Source organism: Nipponia nippon, unplaced genomic scaffold (assembly GCF_047370975.1).
Source record: "Nipponia nippon isolate SJK-2023a ecotype South Korea unplaced genomic scaffold, ASM4737097v1 scaffold_1, whole genome shotgun sequence".
Lineage (NCBI taxonomy): Eukaryota > Metazoa > Chordata > Aves > Pelecaniformes > Threskiornithidae > Nipponia > Nipponia nippon.
In genome coordinates this window covers 93,660,014-93,674,237 of record NW_028262290.1, presented here as the reverse complement: position 1 = coordinate 93,674,237, position 14,224 = coordinate 93,660,014, and the positions used below count along the sequence as shown (strand labels likewise).

The window sequence follows — 14,224 nt, the reverse complement described above, 5'->3', positions numbered from 1 at the left end:
ATTTGGAATCGGTGTTTGTCTTCCCAAGTCACAGTTACAAGTGATGAAGCCCTGCTTTCCTGGAGATGGCTAAACACCTGCCTGCCGATGGGAAGCAGTAAATGAATTCCTTAGTTTGCTTTGCTTTCACATGCAACTTTTTGCTTTACCAATTAAACTGTCTTTATCTCAAGCCACGAGTTTTCTCACTTTTACTCTTGTGATTCTCTCCCCCGTCCCACTGCGGGGGAGTGAGCGAGCAGCTGTGTGGTGCTTCGTTGCCGACTGGGGTTAAATCACAACAGGATTGTACGTGAGTTTTAGGAGCCAGGTTTTGATCCCTGTTGATAAAAGTCCCTTAAACTTTGCAGGACCAGTAGGATGCTTGTTTGGTTCCCTGATTTCTCAAATGGTCAGAGACTTAATTTTTTTTATTTCCTTTTTCTCAACTTCTTGCTGTCAGGTTTCCTTTGCTATTCCCCAAGCAATGCTCAAAAGATTTAGACATTAAGCCCAATTAAGTGAGAGTGAACTCAAAGCTCCATGCCTTGCATGAAGCTTTAGAAGGGCAAGATTCAGCAGGGATTGAAGACAGTTTCAGGAACCTATGTAAGATGTGGCTTCAAACGGGCTTCCAGCCCAACCTCACCCATGTTACTTTGCATGGGAACCTCTCTCCTTTGTGCCTTCCCTTGAAGAGAAGTGAGTGCATTTTTAAATAGCGAAGAATTCCTGTAGCTTCCTGTCAAGTCCCCAAGGAATTGTTGGCCGTGGGAACCTCTCTGTATAGCTCCTATGGAACCGGCAGCTTGGAACATAGCCATGACGCTTCCATGTAAGAAAGCACACATGCTCTATGCAAAACTCTTCACTGGTGTTGGTAGACTGGGTGGAAAAGCCAATTTTTAGTCTATAGGTTTGTTTCTTTTGTGAATGACAAACTACACTGACTTTTCCTCCCTGGGGGCTGAAAGTGGAGTTGCTGCTAAGTTTCAACTAAATATCAGACTTCTTTAGATCCAGGTGCTGTTCTCCCTGCTCCTTCCTTAATGCATGGCTTGATCAAGTGAATTATATGCTGAGGGCCTCTAGGGAAGGGAGCTGTGAAGAAAATATATTTCTTCATGCCTGTCAGAAGGTAGGTCTGCCCCATCCAGGACTGCTTTCTTTGGTACTTTGTAGTCTGGAGCAGCTTGCTCATTCTTTTCTTACTCCAGTATGCGTTGGTGCATTGGTTCAGAAAGTTCAAGCGCTCCTGGATTTATTGGCATCTGTTTCTGAAATTGTTCGCTGTGCTGAAACTGAGAAATCGGCCAGGGAGATGGGCTTTGCTGTAGGCAGGGGGCCTGCTCGGTGTCCGGCTTGGCCAGCCTGACCCTGCCCTTGGTCAGCAGTTGCCACAGCCTGTGTAGATGAGCAAGCAGGATTTGCTTCCAGGGAATATACACTCTGGAGTTCTTGGCCTCTCTTCTGGAAGAGTAGTCTGACAACCATCATCTGGACAGAAAGCCCTCAGCACTGAGAGCTCACTCTCCTCTTTAACTCACAAATGGTATACTTCCAAGATGGTGGCGTGGGTTTTGGTTTTCTTTTTTATCCCCCCGTCAGAGATCAGTCATTTCAGGTATACCTGCTATTTTCCGAAAGACCCAAAAAATGTGATTTGGAAACAAAGTTAAGGGGTCGAAAACTGCAGTGGTAACATAGGACAGATGTTTGGCTGAGGCTTTTTCAATAGCATAGAAATTGCTTCATGAATCAAATTTTGTCCAAAATGTCATAGGTGCTTGTCCCTGTAAATTGTGAGGACGTGGTAGAAGCACCTTGTGTTCTTAAAGTGTGCCAGCTCAGGCAGTTACTACTCTAAAGTGGCTGTGGTGCCCCCTTCTTCCCTCTGAATTCAATTTCAACAAAAAAGCCAAAGTGGATAAAGAAGAAAACTAGAATTTAAAAATTGGTCTTGGACTGATACTAAACATGAGAAATTTTGTCTTGGATCTTTTAGATAGCGATATAGAAAAAGACACAGTATTTTAAGACTAGGCTGTTTTTCTCCAAACTTGGTAAGAGTCTTGTGGGCAGAAGAGGACAGAACGCGTTAAGATGGTTGATTTCCGTGCAAATAGAGAACTCTCAGGTTCTTCCATAGTGTCCTGAATTTGTTAGAACCGTGGGGTTTTTTATTCCTAATGAACAAATAACTTACTGTGCCAAATACCTCTAAGCATGTTTAGATTTATTCCATTCACACTCAAACAAGATGAGATACCGCTCTATTCTAAGAGAAGATCTACAAATGCCAAAATCTGTGCAAAAATCAAGCAGCTGATTGGCATTGTAAAAAACCCCCTTGTTTCTTGCTATTCTGCAACTACGGCAAGGAAAAAAACCCGTTTGATAAATGCCTATGAAAGGCATTTAAATTTTTTTGTTAAAGTACCTGCAAGTATGCTGGCTTATAAGTAAGTACCGTTGTGGATGGCATGTCATTGACTAAGTCATCTGGTGATGGTGGCCACTAGAGCTATGTCATCTCGTGAGCTCTGAGCCGCTCTGTGTGACCCTGAGTGGGGGCATGTTGAGTCAGATTTTTCTAAGAATCCTGCTTCCATTTAGAAGTAGAAATTAGCAGGCTTCTTGTGGACTGAAGTTTCACTTGACTTCATGGATCTTTAGCGTGCTTTTTTTTTTTTTTTTTTTTTTTTTTTTAAATTTAACCCCCACAGATATTTCACTGTGTCTGTAGAGTGAAAATTACTACAGTCAGTTTTACTACAGAGGGGATGAACTTGATTCCTGCTGTCTAAAACCTTCCTGCATGAGCTTCCTGGGTGTTCTCGGTGAAGGCTTCGCTCTCGGCAGCAGCACATTTAGAGGGAAACAGTGCAACTTCTGAGCACTTCACTGAAGTTCTAACCGGTTCTCAGACTGAACACAAAACGCCGTAGCCTGCTAGCAGCGTTATGTGAAGCGCTGTACTAATGTGTAAAAAGAGACTGTCTCTGTCTTCCAGTGCTTCCAATGTTTTTTAAAAAAAAAAAAAAAACGGAGAAAAGTGGTGAAGTTGCACAAAAGATTTTGGTGTTGCTAGAAAAGGGAGACTAGAGAAGAGAGAGATGCACTGCAGAGTGTTTCACCCAAGCCAATGCTTTCAGGCTTGATTGGTTGCTCTTAAACAAGGTTCAGAAAGTTTGTCCTTGCCCCATGGTGCTGTGGTTAGACGTGGAATCTGTTGAATGGTGTCCCTGTAGCTGTTCTGAGGGTTTTATTGCCAGCAGAATAATGTCCTATTTACCGGATTTTGGAGGTATTTAGGAATTACCAAAGGGATCTGTCGCTCCTTTTTTTTTTTTTTTTTCTCCTTCTCTACTAATAGCATCTGGCTTGCCTTGGTGATGGAAAAGATTGGTACATGGAAAATGCTGAGACAGACTGTCAAGAACAGTAATGGTTTAAGATAGTGAAAACCAGTTGGAAGATATTGTAAAGAGCTAGGGGAAGCTTTCTGGGAAGAGAATTGAAGCCAACCAGAGAGAAGTCTGGACTATTATATTAATTAGCCTGTCATGAGGTTTGTGAAAGCAAAGATGGAGCTCTATTAGCATGTTGGCTTCATGGCAAGTGAGAGCTGGCTGGAGCCTCTTCATCTGCATGTAGTTTTGGGATGAATTAAAGTCTTAAAGCCTGTGGGTTTTGTTGAAAAAATGACATTTTGAAAGAGGCAAGTTGGCTGCTAGGAGTTAGAATCAAAACAGAGCCAAAATAAGCTTCATATTTCTTAACCCCCGTGTCACTGTGAGGTCCAGATTGTCCCAGATGATGTGCAAATGCACAAGGACCGAGCATTGTGAGCTGCCAGGTTTGGGGGGGGCGGGGGGGTGAAGGAAAATAAACTACAGTTGTCCGTTATGTAAATACATGGCAGGTATGAAAAAGACCGAATTATTCAAACCTGATGATGTTTATTGGGAAGGGAGGAGGCAGCTATAGCATAAGAAAAAGAGCTAAGGATGTGAGTAAACTGAAAACTCAGACTGTGACTTCAGTGTTTGGCACAAGTCAGAAGAATAAATAAAGCACCGAGATGGTAGGGGGCAGGGAAAAGAGAAGTGTCAAGAGTAGCATGAACAGCGAGTCTCGAGCCAGTGTGCCGTGCACTGTGTTAGCAGGCATCAAGTTGGATTTGTGGGAAAGATGGAGAACAGCAAAAGAGACTAAAGGGTTTGAATGAAGGCGACCAAACAATTGCTGTGCTCCAGTCGTTTTTGTACTCCGGTATGAATCGGATACAGCTCTATGGAGCTTCAAAGAGGAATACTGACATAATGCTAAGAGAGAAGTGGGCTTTCTTTTTATTAGAAAAGATGCAGATTAGATAAAATTGTGATTTATATGATTCCGAGTACGTGGGAGCTGGAATCAAGGGCTGAGAAACTAGCAAATTAAAAAGGCCCAAAAGGAAACGAACTGGATCCCAAGGGACTGCTTATTCTCTCCTGATACAAAATGATTATTAAGAAAGATAAACTTATTAAAACTAGGTAGTAAATATACCTTTGGGCAGATTGTAGCCAACAATGCTCATGGCCTACTTCATGTGTGCGAACAGGAGATTGGGAGCTGAAATGCCTTGGAGTCTGTAACGCTGTATAGTAGCAGCTCCGGGTAGGTTGAGCTAGAAGGATGCCGGGCTTCCTCCGGCGCCCCAGTGTTCCTTTTACAGGTATTGCTGACCTCTTCAGATGGCAAACGGTTTTACATGGCTTTGGCAAAAGCTATTCTGAACATCGGTCAAGTTCTGCTTCAAGGTTGCTGTTGCATAAAGGCAACACAGCAGAGAGGGGTGAAGGATATAGTGCCCAGCCTTTCAGGGGCTCCTGTTTCATGTGGCTCCTGCCCTTTCCCTCAGTAAACCTGAGGGACACCATTTTTTATAATTTTGTATTTCCATACGATTTGATCAGGGAATGCATAGTTCCTGCTAAAGAAAGAAAACGACTATTCAGATTAACTCTTCTAGGCAGGAAAACCTTGTGCAGATCAAATAACCATGCCAAATCATTGCACTCTTCCATCTTCTGTTTAAAAAAAAAAATAAATAATTTTTTTGTTTACAACAGAGGACATCAAGGAGGATGCCTGATATCTACCTCCAGAGTTCCTAGAATTGCTTGTGAAAGTTTCCCCATCTTATATAATCTTGGACCAGGAATCTTTAAAGTGAAGCTCCTGAAGCCGTGCCAGCAGGCCCCGTTTTGTAGTTTTATGAACGCTTCTCATGTTCACAAGTGTTGAATTCAGAAATTCTGCTGGGACAATGTTAGGTCAGTGTGACAGCCAGGCAGATAAAATTGAGTTTAAAGTTGTCTTGATACAAAGGTAACTGGGTGACTTGTTAGTCAAACGTATTTAAAAAAAAGAAAAGTTACTGAAAAAATGTGGTTAAAACTCTTACGATGGGCAAAACCTTGTAAACTTACTGGGTAAGCTGTCCATGCACAACATACGTGTGAAGACCGCACGTTACGCATTGTGTGCCTACAATCAGCTGTTTATGTATCGTGAATACATTTTAAATAAGGGATCTTTAAAATTTAGATCTAAGCAAAATTTATTTCCCATTTGCTTTTGCTGACGGCTATGTGTCTAAACCTCATGGTTACTGTCAGAACTATCAAACTTCACCGCTATCTTAGAGCACAGGTTTATTAATTTACACAAATAAAAACAGGGATGGGGGAAAATCTGTAGCTAAGATTTTTTGAAAAGTTGGAGGTAATTTTACTTTGCTCCAGGGCTGTGCAAACTGTAATATGCTTGTCAGTTAAACTGGTTTGGGTTTGTTTACCCATTCTGGGCACCTAGCCAGCCTAACTTACAAAACTGCAATTATCATGATTGTTAGGAATAGTTCCACTTCTTCCCTTGGATTTCTTCGGCCTCGCTTCTTTTCTTCTTCGAGGAAGTCTTAAATTTTCCTGTCAGTTCTGAGGAGACCCTGATTTTCCCCTTAGGGGTTCCCGCAGAGACACAGAGTCGCAGAGGCTCTTGGGCTCTCTGACAAATGTAATCCTTCCAGAGGCAGCAACAAGCAAGAGTGTCGCTCCTCGGGATCAAATCCCTGCTGGCCCCAACCAACAAAGCTAGGTCGTGCTGCTAGGAGACCCGCAGCGTTCAGGGTTTTTTAATTTGATGTTGTAACACAGAACTTCTAAATATATGTCTAATTTGAAGGCTGAGAGGCTTTGGCATTTGCATCGTGCCTCATTTATGGCCACACCGTTTCTGTGGCAGTTGCCAGCGGTTGGTCAGTGAATGCTTTTGAAGTATTTTGATGCCCCTCCACAAAACACGAATTGAAAAGAAAGAACTGGCACCAGGTGCTGGCCACCCAGCAGCTTTTGGACCGCAAGTACCGTGAGATGCCCGTGGTTTGAAGGCCCTCGGGTAACGCAGTGTTTACTGCGCTGTTGCCTCTGGCCTTGCAGTCTCCAGGAGGAATAAGCCACGGCTTCTGTCAGGGTCCTAGATAACTCCTTCCCAGTCTCCCGCTTTGGCTAGATGTAGGTGCGGATGGCTTTAGTTATCAGGGAGAGCATGCTGGAAGGTGCAGTTTCACGTCGCTGGTGTGAGCCGGGATCGCAGCTTCCTTTATGAGAAAGCCTGTGAGGTGGTGATAGCGTGTTGATCTAGTGGGGAAACTGGGCAAGTCTGTGATCTTAGCAATGTTATGCTCTGCTGTTTTATCATCAGTGATTTGCAGGGTCAAGTATGGCAGCAGTCCAGGCACGGCGCAGGGACGCCATTGCGCAGCTCTTCGAACAGAGCTCCTGTTGTGCACGACAGGAAAAACAGATGTAAAAGTTCCTTAATCTTGGCTGTCACCCTTGCAGGGGAGCTGTGCCTCTCTTTGCTGCGTTTCATGTAGTTTCTGGGTGGGATGCTCTGATTCTCCGTTGTCCGTGCAAGTGGTTTCAGTTTGTGATGAGGCAGTGGTCGGAGAGAGAAAATCCAGTGCTTATCTCGCTTGTGCCTTGTGCTGCTGGGCTGCTCTGTCTTCAGTGACAGCACGTTTCTGGGGAATGTGCCGTGGGTCCTTGCCGTTAGTGCTGGAGCTCTTCTCGGGCTACAGTTGCTCTTCATCAGTATGAACTTGGAGGACCACTAGGAATGTCGGAGATGGGGAAATAATGATGGCTTGTCAGGTTATTGTGGATTGCTGGCCAGAAATTTTACATCAGGGAATTTCCTGGGTTCAAACTAACTTCTTGGGGTACAAAATTCTGCTGAGGATTTCTGAAGTCTCTGAATGTAAAGAAGCTCGCTGCATGTCTTTTTCTAGACACTGGCAAAATTACATTTATTTTCAGCCAACCAGTCTCTCTCAGGAACTTCTGGACAATTTTTATATGGCTTATTTGTTTAATTATTTTATATATATTAGTGTTACAGACTGCTGTATTACTTGCTTATTTGGTTTTGAAGGTTCAGTAATCAAAACCAATTTACCAGAGGGGGAACTGAAAAAGAGAGATCTTAAGTGACATGCTGAGAATCAGCGATAACTGGTTCAGTGGCAAAATTGCAGTTTTAATGCGTCTGTGTCAAGAACTGTCTAGAGGCAGGTGTGCCACGTCTCTTGTCCAGCAAGTTTTGCTCCCGAAGCGTCAACTTGCCACACGAGCACTGGTAACCTGTCCTGCTGTTAGGAAGTGTAGTGGGGGAACGGAATGGCATTTTCATATAGGCTAACCAGAGATTTCCAGAAACTCCTCCCATGTTTTCAGGTTTTGAGGTGTCTCATTAATAGCATTCTTGTGCACTTATCACTTCTTTTTTTTTTTTTTATTGAAAACTGTGTTTTCACCCACTTAGGTTTAAACTGTTTAATGTCTGTGAAAAATCCATTTGCTGAGCCACAATGTCTAAACCTGTAGCAGAATATAAAAGAATTGAGTAAATGTGAAAAACTACTGTCGCCCTCATCCGAACGGTTGGTAGTGACGCTGGGGGTACCCATTGCAGGGGAACCCGAATTGTAGACCTTGGGGCTGCATCTTTTTAAGGATGAAGTGCAGTAGCCTATCTTTTTGTGCCAGGACCTTTCAGAAGCATTGGGGATCTGAATTATTTTTTAAGTGTTTATTCTACTTCAGAGCTGGGTTATGTAAGGCCTCCAAATTTCTTCTTTGCATCATTAGGACTAACAGTTTGCAAAGATCTTCTGTTGAAGGAAATGGAAATAATTCTGCTGGCCCACAGACTAATATCAATAACTTCAGATGCTTATGATTCTAGGGGAAAATGAATCTGTTCTCATGAGCTGAAATAGATTGTCCAAAATGTCCCAAAGATGGTGGAGTTGTTGCCCCTGGTTCCTCCATCAGACTGGCTGTTGTGGTTTATTTTGCTTCAAGAAAATTGAAGTCAAGATCTGACTTTTTTCTTTCCCTTCCCTTGGATGCATGGACTTGTTTCATTTCTATCCAGAATACTTCTGTGGATGTTACAGCCCAGCTCTCGAGATCATGAAGTTAACTTTTCAGACTCCTATTTTGATGCAATTGGTCTCGAGAAGCCTACCAAGATGCAAGCAGAAAAACTTCTAGTGAACAAGGTGGCTTCCCTCTGCTTTCTTATTTTGATCCCATTGATTCAAGGGGCCATCTGGTTTAAAAACTCTCAGCTTTTCTTTGTTTTAATTTTGTCAATTGTTATTTAGCATCCAAAATAATTCTTCCAGCACATAAGGTCAGGGTTTATCAGGTTTTCAGCTTAAATCCCCACCACTTTTTCTGAGCATAAAGACCATGAGGGGGGGAGAGTGGTGGAGAGAAAAAAGGAAAGAAATATGGGGATGTGTGTGTCTTGACATCCGAACATGGAAAGAAAACCACATTATTTTGTCATTTTTACTTTACATCATGTAGTGCAAGCATGCTTTCTGTAGAAGTGTGTCTCTCAGTTATTCCTGGCTTAGCAGGTGGGTTTAGCTTTGGTTTGGTTTGTTTTTTTTTTTTTTTTAGTAATATTGTTCGATTAAAGATCCCAGTTCAACTTGACAAGCTCAGTGAATTCCAAAAACATGATATCTGTAAGGAACGGCATCTGCGTTTCACAAGAGTTGCTGCTGGCAGCAGCCAGTTTACCCAGCACGTGACTGGGGTGGCTCTGAGGGTGGCCTCAGTGAGTGCCTTTTCCTACTGAGATAGATGGTACGGTGAATTTAGTGAAAATTAATTAAAAAGGAGGAGGCAGGGAAGACAAGCAGGACTTTGAAGATTTGTTTATATTCTAGGTTTTGTCTAGCAATCAGAACATTTTGCTGGAGATGGAAGTAAAAGGTTATGATGAACGAGTCTTGGAAAGCAGCATCTAGGAAATACCAGTTTATTACAGCATTACGAGTTGACTTCTCACCCTGCAGAGTTATGTAGTTGCGCTGTAGCGTGCGTTTAGTAAGTTATATCCAGACGACATAGTAAAGATGTGTTATGTTGGACCTAAAGGCTCGCACTATGTGCTGTCTTAAGTAGCCCATGTGGTCACATTTCACTGTGACCGCCAGTGGCTGGATTACCGTTCAGCTTGATTGACTGAGGCAGATCTTGGAAAAAATGCAAAATTTCAAGGAGCTGCTGAGGCCAAAGCCATGTTTCAGGTACTGAAAAAGGCGTGGATTTGTTTTGGTTAAGTATGGCAATCCTGTTTATCCTTGAAGAAACAAATTATTTTTCTTTGAACAAATAACTTTTTCTTTATGCTTTTTAACAGATAGGGTAAAGAATGATCGATCCCCTGTCTTACCTGAAACACATGAGTTGATCTGTACTTCTATTCGTTCTGGATGATTTGGTATCATCCAGCACAAGGTGCTGGGTTCTCAAAGACTAAAGCATGTAGTGAGCGTGTAGTGTTGCAGAGCCCGATGAGCCTGCAGTTCTAGCCATAGAGGTTGGTTGGTGGATGATGACTGGGTGGCTGGAAAATTAATGCAAGTCTTTTGTTGTTGTTGTTGGGTTGTTTTGCTCTTCACAGAATGGTAGAGGTTGGAAGGGACCTCTGGAGGTCATCTGGTCCCACCCACCCCTGCTCAAGCAGGGCTACCCAGAGCCAGTTGCCTGGGACCATGTTCAGAAGGTTTTTTTTTAGTATCTCCAAAGATGGAGACTCTACAGCCTCCTTGGGCAACCTGTGCCAGTGCTCGGTCACCCTGACAGTAAGAAAGTGTTTCCTGATGTTCAGAGGGAACCTCCTGTGTTTCAGTTTGGGCCCACTGCCTCTGGTCCTGTCACTGGGCACCACCGAAAAGAGCCTGGCTCTGTCCTCTTTGTGCTCTCCCTCTAGGTTTTTATGTACGTTGATGAGCCTTCTCTTCTCTGCGTTGTCCCTCCAGGAGATATCAGGTAGTGAAGTCCCTCATGAGGACCAGGGCCTGCGAACGTGAGGCTCGTAGTCTGCATGAGTTTAGGCATAGATACTGATAATGTGCTCCACCCTGCTGTATGAAACAGGTGTCCCCCTGGTGTTCTTGTCAGTTGTATCTCTCCCAGCATTGAGGGTGATAAGAATGAGGACTTGAGAGAATAACTGCCATTCCTTTATTTCCTCCTGCAGCTCCTTTGACTTCTTTCCTGCTGTTTCTTGGTGGTTTCTAATTCCCCTTACTTGTATTTTTTCCCTTGTGCAGGAGGGATGAGGAGGACCAAAAGAACTCCATCACCATCTTCTCATTCTGTATTGCACTTCAAAATCTTTGCACATCAGACCACTCTTCATCCTGTGAGTATCTCACGAGGTAATTATATTTAGGTTTTGTTTGTTAGAAAGGCTGGTGCGTGACTTACATCTGCCAGTCATGTCCCTCACTACTAAGAAAAAAAAGACCTGTGAGTGGAGTATTTTCTAGAGAAATCTGAGGGGCTGTACAGATGAGGACCATGGTGATCTTGTGCTACACAGGGGCTGTCCTCCTGATACTGCTTCCCTTGGAAAGCAAAATTCACCTGTCTGCCATCTGCAGTGTACCTGAGCTCTCATGCTGCATGACTTAAGGTTGCCAACTCAGCCTCTGGGACAGCTCTGTAAGACAGCCTGCGTGCTGTCAGCTGCCGGCAGTTCCTTAGGATGGAAAATCATATGGCGAACCGTAATTGAGTTGGGGTATCTCCTCCCTCCTGCTCGCTTCAGAAGCATGCTAGTCGCGTCCCAGATAAATGTGAAGTGCCTCGGCTTCCACCAACAAACCTCGGTAGAGTGTAGGCTCCATTTATTGAAGAAAGTCTCTCCTGTCCACTTGGCCAGAAATGCTTTGTTTGCTGCCTCATTCCCTAGATGTTTGCAGTCCCATTTTATCCACTGTTTGGGTAAAGTATGATATATATCAGTGTAAAGTTAAGCAGTTTATAGCTCAGCGTTCTGTGTTTTTCTCTTCTTTTCAAGTGTGCCTGACTTTAAGAAATGAACCTCACCTAAGAAGATGATTTAATTCCCCTGAACCTTGTTTTCAGAATGATAATGGTGCAGCTTCTGGAGCACAGAAAAGTGTCTTCTAGCAATGTCAGCAAGCCAGTGAAGGAAACTGCTTCAGATCCTTGATTCATGCAAATTAGGAAGTTTGAACAAGGAAAAGACATATGGGTGAGTTCAGATCTTCAGATTATCCCCAAATACTTTTTGTTGTAGCTTAGCTTACCCAGAGGTAGGATCTTGCTCTGCTTTCTGTTTTTGCTCAAACTAACCTATCAGCAGAAGGCGTGGTTAAGTGCACGCAGGTGGCTTTCAAACAGTTCCAAGTACGTTCAACCCGTGACTCTCTGGTACTGTTTCCTGACCAGGAGAAAAGTTCTCTTATTTACTTCCAAAAATAAACTCGAATGTGATGGAACTTCTGCGGGGAAAGCGTACTCTACGGCATCAATGCAGCCTAGCTGCCAATGCTTGTCCGTTTGCTGTTTGCTAGTGCCCGAGAGGTCACCTATGCCAGGAAGAGAACTAGAATGTCACAGAAAGATTCCTACACTGCGCTATCAAGGCTCCTGCGCTACTTTTAAGTTTCAGCACCAACACTGACGTGTCTCTAGGCTCTGTAAGGAATTAAGCAGGTTGTGTAGTACTGTGATGCAATCGAGATAGCAGACAGTCGTGACAGGAGACTTGGGGGTCAGGACTGAGCAAGGCCAAAGCTAGCTGAATTTTATATTCCAATACCATTATTCCTAACTCTACTAGCCCCTGACTAGACTTGTGACACCCAAACAGGTGTTGTGATTTGCCTTCATGCCTGAAGGAGGAAAAAACCGAGGAAACGTTCTCTCTTGTTTTAAAAAAAAAAAAAAAAAAAAAAGCCACATGGAAGTTTTCTTGGGCATCATTCAGAAAGATACTGTTTCTATGTTCTTACATTGCACCCTGGTCCCAACAATTCATGATGCTCCAAAATTCTCCAGGTACAAGCTGTTCACACACCTGCACTAGAACCAAACAGAAGCCGTTTTGAAGTACCGCTGCTTCTGTGAGGCTGCGACTCCAAAGCAGGTGCCTTAGAAGTAACGCTGGCTTCAGCAGCCTCCCCACGCTTCTCCTTGGCTTCAGTCAAACCGTTGTGGCTACGTTGCGTTCAGTCATCAGAGGCTGAAGCCGATGCTTCAGGTTAGTTTACCTATGCAGTACTGCAAATTCAGGTAGAACAACGCAAGCATCAGCAATGAACCAGGCTAGACAGAGACCTGTGGCTTCTGTGAAGAAAAGCCTTGAAAACACTCATTTTAATATGTCTTAAGTCAGTTTTCAGGATCTTTCAGGCCTTCTTGCTTGCTATTAGAAGTCTATAATTTTTCTGTCTTTGTTCTGTTATGGTTTTGCGAAGACAAAACTAGACTTAGCTGTAACTTTCAGGCACATCAAAGGCTATTTACTGACCTATGCTGAAAAGAACTGGACAGCATTTTCCTAATGAAACAGTATCCCTGTAGGCCAGTATATAGACAAAACGTGTAGGTTATTTATGAGTGAGGGCATAATTTGTTAATAGTGTGAAGTTAGTTACTGCTTTTAATATAAAGGTAGGGCAATTGCACAGTAACGCTGACAGAGTATATGAATTGGTCTGAACTATGGACTTTTTCCAGGAATTTACATGGTCACCAACTTATTCACATCTTAACATGCAAACTGTAGGCAGTGTAACAGCCTGACTGATAGTAACACATAAAATGAAGCAAGTAGAATTTTATTTTTCCAGTTGAATTGCCTGCACCTTCAACTGATTTCGTTCTTCTAAGTATCTCTAGATCCAATCCTCTGTTATAGTGAAGTTCTTTCATGTTTAAGGAAAAAGCATAAATAATCCTCCAGCTGAAACAGATGCAATCTATACCCAAATGCTTCTTACAGATGCCGGAAAAGGGATCTTTACATAAATTGGAGTTGAAGTCCAAAAGGTTTAACATTACAGAACTGTAAGTAAGGCATCTTTCCTTCTCCCTTTCAATAAAATCAAATTCAGCTAAGGAATTCTCACTGTACAACAGCATCGTAGGGAAAATGACAATTTTTGAGATTGCAAGGAAACAAGGACTGCATGTGCTTTTAGAACTGTACCAAAATAATGAAGAGTAGAATGACTTCCTGTATGTCTGCTTCCCCATCCACCTCCTCTAAGAGAAAACTTCTCTATAGTTTACAACAATAAATGAATTTTCAACTTTTCCTTTGGAGGAAATCGTTAAACTTTATATAAGTTCTTAGCAAAATAAAACATAAATATCAAAGTCTTTAATTTGCAGGATTCGTTTCAGCCACTCTTACTTTCAAGTCAGAACTGCGATGTCTTTGAAAAAGGCAACTATATGAGAGAACCACATTTAAAATGTGTTAAGAAATATTAGTTTTATTTAACCAGTTTTCACAGCTGAATATTTATTCTATAAAAACTTTACAGATTGTACAGTTTATATATAGTTCAAGCTACTAGAACAAAAAAGTAGGTCCCACAGATGCAAAAATACTGTACCAATCCAAGGTAAAGGCAGATTTACACACTGTACAGCTCTCCACTGGGAAGGGGAGGTGGGTCAGTTCCAAGTAAAAACTTCAAAACTGTACAAAAATAAGGTTTGATTTCTTTTTCATTCTTCATAATACATTCAATAAGATTGCAAGCACAGATACCCAAGTAATAATAGATATCTGCAGTCAGGAATCAATAACCACTCCTGAAAGGAATGCAAAATAGGTCTATTTA

At 42.6% G+C, this 14,224-nt stretch overlaps 1 protein-coding gene across 1 annotated transcript in view; it reads left to right on the top strand.

Annotated features, from left to right (window-relative positions):
* The window catches only part of RPP40 (ribonuclease P/MRP subunit p40), a 41,270-nt gene that overhangs the window by 20,917 nt on the left and 6,129 nt on the right, over positions 1 to 14,224 (top strand). Inside the window, exons 9-12 of the transcript XR_015705892.1 lie at positions 10,670 to 10,761; positions 11,422 to 11,619; positions 12,429 to 12,630; positions 13,375 to 13,439. The gene's annotated coding sequence lies outside the window, so the exon portion shown is untranslated. The remainder of the gene's footprint in view (positions 1 to 10,669; positions 10,762 to 11,421; positions 11,620 to 12,428; positions 12,631 to 13,374; positions 13,440 to 14,224) is intronic.